This window comes from Grammomys surdaster, unplaced genomic scaffold (genome assembly GCF_004785775.1).
Source record: "Grammomys surdaster isolate TR1022 unplaced genomic scaffold, NIH_TR_1.0 191, whole genome shotgun sequence".
Lineage (NCBI taxonomy): Eukaryota > Metazoa > Chordata > Mammalia > Rodentia > Muridae > Grammomys > Grammomys surdaster.
The window spans coordinates 15,452,022-15,459,636 of record NW_021604636.1 but is presented as its reverse complement, the minus strand read 5'-3'; the positions used below and the strand labels follow the sequence as shown (position 1 = coordinate 15,459,636).

The following is a 7,615-nucleotide window of genomic DNA, read 5'->3' as shown; positions in this document are numbered from 1 at the left end:
CTCTCCCTCTCCCTCTCCCTATCCCCCCCCTCTGTGTGTACATGTGCATTCATGGTATATTGGAATGTGTACAGGTACACATGTCAGTGTAGATGCATGAGCACACGTGTGTCCATGCATCTGGAGGCTACAGGACAACCTCTGACCTCCTTCCACAAGCACTGCTTATGTCAGTTGTTTGCTTTGCATTGCAGCATCTCTCTTTGGCCTGGAACTCACTGTGTGGGTTGGACTGGCAACTTATGGAGTCCCAAGCATCTACCTATCTCCAACCCAGTGTATATCATCAACCGTGACTGGCAATTTTGTATGGGTTGTGGGGATCAGATTAAATTCCTTGTGATTGCAAGGCAAGCATGTTACTGACTGAGCTGTCTCCTCAGCCTGTGTTCCCTCTTTAGATAAAACAATTATTTCTTCAGCTAGTCAGCTTGTCATGACTTCCTACAATGAGACTGAATTTCAGATGTACTTTGTCATTTCACTTGTTATTCCTTAGAAATATATATTTGCCGAGGTTAGTTTTGTGCACTGTGTATTCAGATGCTAAGTGCTGGGCCCCAAGATATGGAAGCAGCCTGGACATGGGTATTGTATTGAGTAAAGTGCTATTGAGAATGCTCCCTAATAATCTCTGATTGGTTAATAAAAAGCTAGAATCTGTGACTGAGAAATGGGAAGAGGAAGATAGAACTTCAGATCAAGTAGGGCTGCTCAGGTAGAGACCATGAGGGAAAGGGACAAAGGAAAAGAGGGAAGGTTGCCATGAAGCAGAATGGCCAAGAGACACTCACCCTGTGAACACACATGGAACAGAGCAAGACTCAATTGGCAAGTAATGGGGCATTTATGTTGTTATTAATAGGCTAGTTGGGTTAGAATAGCTCAAAATCTGTCCAGTTTAGGCTTGCAGATGGTTAACAAAAATACCATCTTAGTTTCTTAGTCTTTTATTTGGGAGCTATATGGGATACAATGGGAATAGAAATGCCCTGTAGATGTCTGAGAGCAGAAGGAGGTATAGCAATACCCCTATAAATTACTTCAATATATATTTTAGTAATAAATATATTGAATATATTTATACATATCTACATATGTGTGCCTATATATGCACAGCAAAATGTAACATATATATTTATATAATACATATTATATAAGGCATATTATTTTATACATTGCATATTATTTTATATAATATGATATATATTTATATATATTATACTTTGATGCATATGCCATGGTTTCTGTATGGAGGTTAGAGGACAATCAGTAACAATCAGGTTTCTCCTTCAATCACTTGGGTTCCACTAAAAGAATTAGATCATCTGTCTTGGTAACAAGTGTCTTTCTCCACTGAGCTGTCTTACTAGTTGTATTAGTGGTTCTTTTAGTACAATAAATGGAAAATAAAATAGTTGTGATACCTATTGTAAATTTTTATTCTAAAACCTAGGAGACGGTATCTCAAGCAAAATGAGAAAGCATTCTAGTTTAAGCAAAGTTGTATGTTTTTTGCTAAGGACATTGTTTTAGCTACTTTTCTTGTTTCTGTGATAAAAATGCCTGACAAAATCAACTTGAAGGAAGGAGGAAGAAAGAAAGGAAGGAAAGAAGGGAGGGAGGGAGGGAGGGAGGAAGGAAGGAAGGAAGGAAGGAAGGGTTTCGTTTGGCTCAGAGTTTGAAGGTACCGTCTATTGTGGCAGGAGAGTCATGGCAGCAGGAGCCCGAGGTAGCTGGTCACTCTCTAGCCACAGTCTAGAAGCAGAAAGCAAAAATACTGATGCTTAACCCACTTCCTCCTCAGTCTTGGAGCCTAGCACATGAACTGGTGCCAACCACATTTTGAGTGTTTTAGAATGTCATAATTAATCCAATCTAAGAAGTTCCTTACTACCAGCTTAGAGGCTTGTCTCTCTAGGTCATTCTAAATCTTGTTGACAATTAAATATATAACTTTTAAGCTACATACTCTGTCTCTTGTCTCTGTGGGTTTATGTCAAATCGTGATGCAAAATGCATCCAGTCTAACTTCAAGAGTCCCTAAAGTCTCCGACACTTCCAACATTTTGTAAAAGTTCAAAGTCTAGTCTCTTCTGATACTCAAGGGAATCTTTCAATGCAATGGCATAATTAAATACTAACATTCCTAAGAAAAACAAAAATGGAACCATGGCAAAGAATAGTCAGATCAAAGCAAGTTCTCAATCCAGCAGGGCAAATACCACCTGGGGCTTGTGACAGAATAACCTGGACTCCAAAAGGCTCTGCCCCACCATACCCCTGAGGCCTGAAGCTCACCTGACCTCTTTCTATGCCTTTGGTTCCTGTAGTTGATGTCCCAAGGTTCTGACATCTTGGGATCTTCATTGTAAGTTAGGCTTCACCTTCCTAGATGCAATGCCCTCCCAAGGTCATTCCGGGCACTGCCTCAGCAGCTCTCTGGAAAGGACACTGCATCAAGTGCCCTTTTCATGGTCTAACATTTGTTATGGATTAAAGCTATTTCTTTTCACCAGTCTTGTCTACAATTTAAAGCTTTTATATATTCCTTTTAAAAGGGATGCTAGCTAGCTCGAGCATGACAAACATATTTCTGACAGGCCTGGCCCGTCTTCCCCATTCCCTTTGCCTTGCTAAACACCATTAAATTACATTCTGAAAGCTAGCCACCAGGATCTAGTCTTTTATTTGGCTACTTCCTCCTCCGGAGACTGACTATTGAGGTCTAACTATCAAAGTATTAGTCCCCTTTGACTCATCAATTAAAATTAAACACCTCATCATAACATAGATCATTCTAAATCTTCTTAAAATGATTTATTAACAATTATAGGTGTGAAGAATATTCTTTTCTATATCACATGAAAAACAAAGTTATCTATATCTGTGGAATAAAGCTGTCTCTATAAAATAAACCTTAAAGAGATATGGTAGAAAATGCTCATCATTTTAACCATGTAAGTGTTTAAGAGAAAATAGCATCCAAGAGGAAGGAGGCTTTCAGGAGACAGACAATCAATCGGAGGAACTTAATCATAGTCCCCTAGCCTAAGAGCGAGAAAGAGATACACTTACGGTGTTTATAAGCCTCTCTGTCTGAAGTAATGTTTGCATAGATGTCTGGACAGATTATTAACACCAGCCAGCTACATGACCACACCTAAAAGCCACCTGCTTGTTACAAGACGAAATGTCTTTCAGACAAGCTAGTTAGTCATCAGCTACTGCAATTCCTCTTTCTCGCCTAAGAACAATGAGGAAATGTTAGCATTTAATGCTTTTCCATTAAGCAAACAGACAAAAATGTAACTGAGTCCTCAATCATACATTTTATATGAAGTCTTTCCAAACAGTGGCTAAGTAAAAGCAAAATTAGTAAAGATGCTAAGAACTGATATATGTTTTAAGGTCTGTGTACTTTTCAAAAGTTACTGTTACCATAGCCTAGACCATAAACTCAAATGGCAAATTTTTGACCAAGGACTGGCTGTTGAAGTCAAGATGTGTCAGCATACAGTAATCATGATCAAGACAGTAATAGCTGGAGGCGAGTTCTTACTGATAGAGTCACTTCTATTGCTAAACCATATCCTCCAAGCTTTAGGAAGCTATACAGTTTGTCAAACAAAAATAAAAAAATCAAAGACAATAAAGTACATATTTAAAAGTATATGGTCATACACTCCCAGAATAACACAAGAGTTAAAAATTCAAAACAAAACCATCCTCAAATGAGATATAGTCAGTACATAAGCTTCAAGAGCAGGTGGGAAGGCTCTGAGATTCTCCTTAGAAAGTCCTCACCTGTGCCTAGGGCATGATATGATTTTCTCTAGCAACTTCATATCTGAGCTATTTTTTAGTAAGGTCTTTGAGTTGTCTTAAGTTGTTTATGGACAGGCTGTTTGGGGGGGTTCAGGGTGAGAAATATAGATCTAGTGTTTATTGTTTCATATATGGGTACCCAGTTTTCTCAGACCATTCGGCAAAGAAGCTACCATTCCTCCAGTGTGAATTTGACACCTTTGTCTGTGATTGGATGACTGTATTATGTTCTGTAATTTCTGAGCCCTACTCTTTTCTATCCTCTCCTTTCTTATCTTACCCAATATTATTTTATTCTATTCTATTCTCAGTACAATACAGTTTTTGTTGCTATAATTTAATATCACTTGCAATCAGGTATTATACATCCAACAGCACTCTTTATGCCTATCATTGATTTGGCTGTTTATGGGTCTTTTGTGCTTTTATGTAAATTTTCAAAATTTTTTTTCCAATAGTATGAAGAATGGTGTTAGAATTTTGGTGGGAACTGTGTATAAACTCTAAGTTATAGACTAGATAATACAAATAATATAACCTAGGTAATACAGCTATTTTGAATATAAGAAATACAATAGAGTGATACTTTGGGGAGATTATACTATGCTGAACAAATATTTATTTTTATTTTGAGATAGGCTTCACTGTGTACCTCTGTCTGGACTTGAAATATGAGGCAATTCTCCTGCCGTAGCTTCCCAGCAGCTATCATTACAAGTGTGCATCATAATATCTGGCCATGATGAGAGAAAAATATTAAAATCGTATTGAGGGGAACTTAGAAACAAGGAGATATGATCAAATCACATGAAGATTTTTTGAAATTGAAAATTGTGTAGCTGTCAGGACTACTTAAAGCAATAAAAATAGAACAAATGTTATTACAAATGTTTTGAATTTAAAAAAAAAGAGTGATCAAATTCCAGACTTTGAATTTTAAATTTTTTCTTTGCATTCTTTTTTATTCTGTATTGAGTACTTTTTAAAATAAAAGTTGTTTTTACTTTCAAAGCAAGGCTCATGATTTTTTCAGAAGCCTTAATGTCAATTTCTGTTTTCAACTTATAATGCAAACATAAAGGGTATACATGTATATGTGCTATAGTAGCCTCTATCAGCACTCTGTCTGGGCCTGTTAGTGCAAAACTATCTTTTCCTGGTCACAGAATAGTATTTACTTCTGTCTTTCGTAGGAGATATAACACACAATTATTTCTTCCCTTAAGAATTAATTCATCTGGATCAGGTGAATCAATCACTTGGCTTAGAGACCACCCCTCAAAAGGGCAGATACACTTAAAATCTTGCTAAAAGGATGAATTATTCCCTTAATGAAAAAAAGCACACATTTCTTTCCTATTATCCCTGCTACCAGAAGGTTCTGTTAGGTCTGTCTGTTCACTGTTCAGAATTCTGACTCAGAAAGGACTAACTTTTCCTTTGTCTTCTCTTTTCTTTCAGACTTTGGCCAAAGTACAAGTGTGCTTCCTCTGGCACTTTGGGCTTCTTGACTCTTAATCTGAAACAATCTCCTTTTTGCCCTGTGGTTGTTCATCAAACCTCTGAGCCTAAATCAAGAGTGCAAGCCTTCATTTCTTTTTCTCCTCCTCCTCCTCCTCCTCCTCCTCCTCCTCCTCCTCCTCCTCCTCCTCCTCCTCCTCCTCCAGACAGCTACTGAGATCTACAGCTCGCTCGCTCAGGGTTACAGGGAGGGGTTCTTTTACATTCTATAAAATTGTTCTCAAGCTTCCTCGTAAATCTATTCTTAATTTTTTAATTAAGGAAACTAAAAAGCCTGAGAGAAAACCCTGGTTTCCTCAATAACGAGGGGATTCTCTAGGTGAGATTCCTAAAAACTTCTGGTAGCATATGTCTGTTTAGCAGATTTATTACATACACATGTGTATACACGTATGTGTGGGTGTCCACATTTGTGTGTTTGTATGGAGGCCATTTCCTGGCACAGAAGGAATTTGGGAGCAGCCAAATAAAACTAGTGGATACACTATGCTCTGTTTCACATATTTCATGGTTGCTGACATAGGCTTGCATACACATGCTTGTTCTTTGCATAGGCAGATGCTAAAATTATTTATAAGACCATCACAATGTTCAGTGTTTCTAGGTGTTGGACTGTAGATTTTTTTCTTATCTAATTTTCTACACATTTCAAGCAAATATGACTATTTGGGGATGGAAGAAGTTTAACAAGCAAATCAACTTACATTGCTGGACAAATGGAGATAAATATTGATGGTTCTTATGAAATGTTCTGTCTTATTTTCTTTGCACATGAAAACTTGCTGAAGAGTTAGGTAATTTACCTGGTTCCCAGGTGTCCTGAAAGAATGCTTCTGCATAGGGTGAAGCAAAGAATCACACAACAAACAAATCCATTAGAACTTTGCACAGAAACCTTCCACTTTGCTTTAATTCTTGTTCTTAAAAAATGTAACAAGAAATGCTTTAGCTGATGTGAATAGACTGGGCAATTTTTCCCACTGTGCAATGCCAAAATTTTTATGAAATCTCCTCAGGCCAAACAATTTGTGCTTTTCACTTACACTGCGTCCTCGTTTGCAGTATTATTTACTAACTAGATTACAGCCTACTGCTCCTTCTAGCAACTCCCCAGCCCCACTCCTTCACTTTCTTCCTTTCTTTTATATGCAGGTTTCTTTTCCTCCAGCACGCTAGTGACTCAATCATTCAGATTTCAGTGTGGAGAAAAATAGCTACGTAGCAATCTGAAAACCACAGGCCAATGTCAAAGGTGTTTCTTAATCTGTTTCACAAATGATTATAACAACCGGGAAGTGAGTCAAGGGCAAGAAATCGCCTTTCCAGGAAGGAATGCTTTGTCCATTCGGGTCAAAGAAAAATCCAGCTCAGTGGGAATGATTATATTTTTTTTTTTATCTTAAATCTAAAAGACTAAAAGAAACACAAAAGAGAAATGTTTAGCATTGTTCTGTGAATATTTCAGTGTAGCCTTGTTAGGGAACTTGAATTTGCCTTGAACTAGAGTCACAAGAAGACAGAAAAAGATTGATATGGAAAAACATCTAGCTTGATTTAATTTATAATGTTTTTCTCTTGAGTATTATTATTTTATTTTATTTTATTTTGATTTTGGTTTTGGTTTTGCTGTTGTTTTATTTTAGATGATATTGTACGAAGTTAGATAGTCCTACCTGATGAAGCTTTACTTTCCTTGGGGATAGAAGAAATAATACTGAAATTCATCATACAAGTATGAGAATAAATATTTTATTCCAATAATACCACTTTTATGGATAATAGATATTGTAAAAATAGTAACTGCTTTCTAATATTAAAGATTTGATCTCTTTTGAATATTGTTTTTTTTCCCAAAATCAGAATGGAATTTGAGTGTTCACATCTGCGTTGACCCAACAGCTCTGCCAGTCACTGTTGATTTTGCACGTGGTTTGAGGAATCCATCCCATGTGCCTCACAAAGCCCCCTTGAGTCTACACAGTCTATATGCTTGCTGCTGTCTGCCCTAAGGCTTCTCCAGTATAGGGATGTGTGGGTGTGAGCGAGAATTCACATGGCACTCATTCATGGTGTGAATATTTTCACACAATAGAGAATGTACTCTAAGGTGGCAATATGTTGCCCTTCTTCTTGCAAGAGAAAACACCAGGGACTTATTTACTAATACCCCGGACAAAGATTAGCCTAACCAGCACTTGTCACTTGCAAAATGTCACCTTCTCTCCTCCACTTTTCCTTTCTATCAGTTTAGCTCTCTGGAATCATT

General features: G+C 37.3%; 1 pseudogene; it reads left to right on the top strand.

The window, feature by feature from the left end:
• LOC114622712 overlaps positions 1-7,615 on the top strand; it is a 54,062-nt pseudogene that overhangs the window by 3,782 nt on the left and 42,665 nt on the right.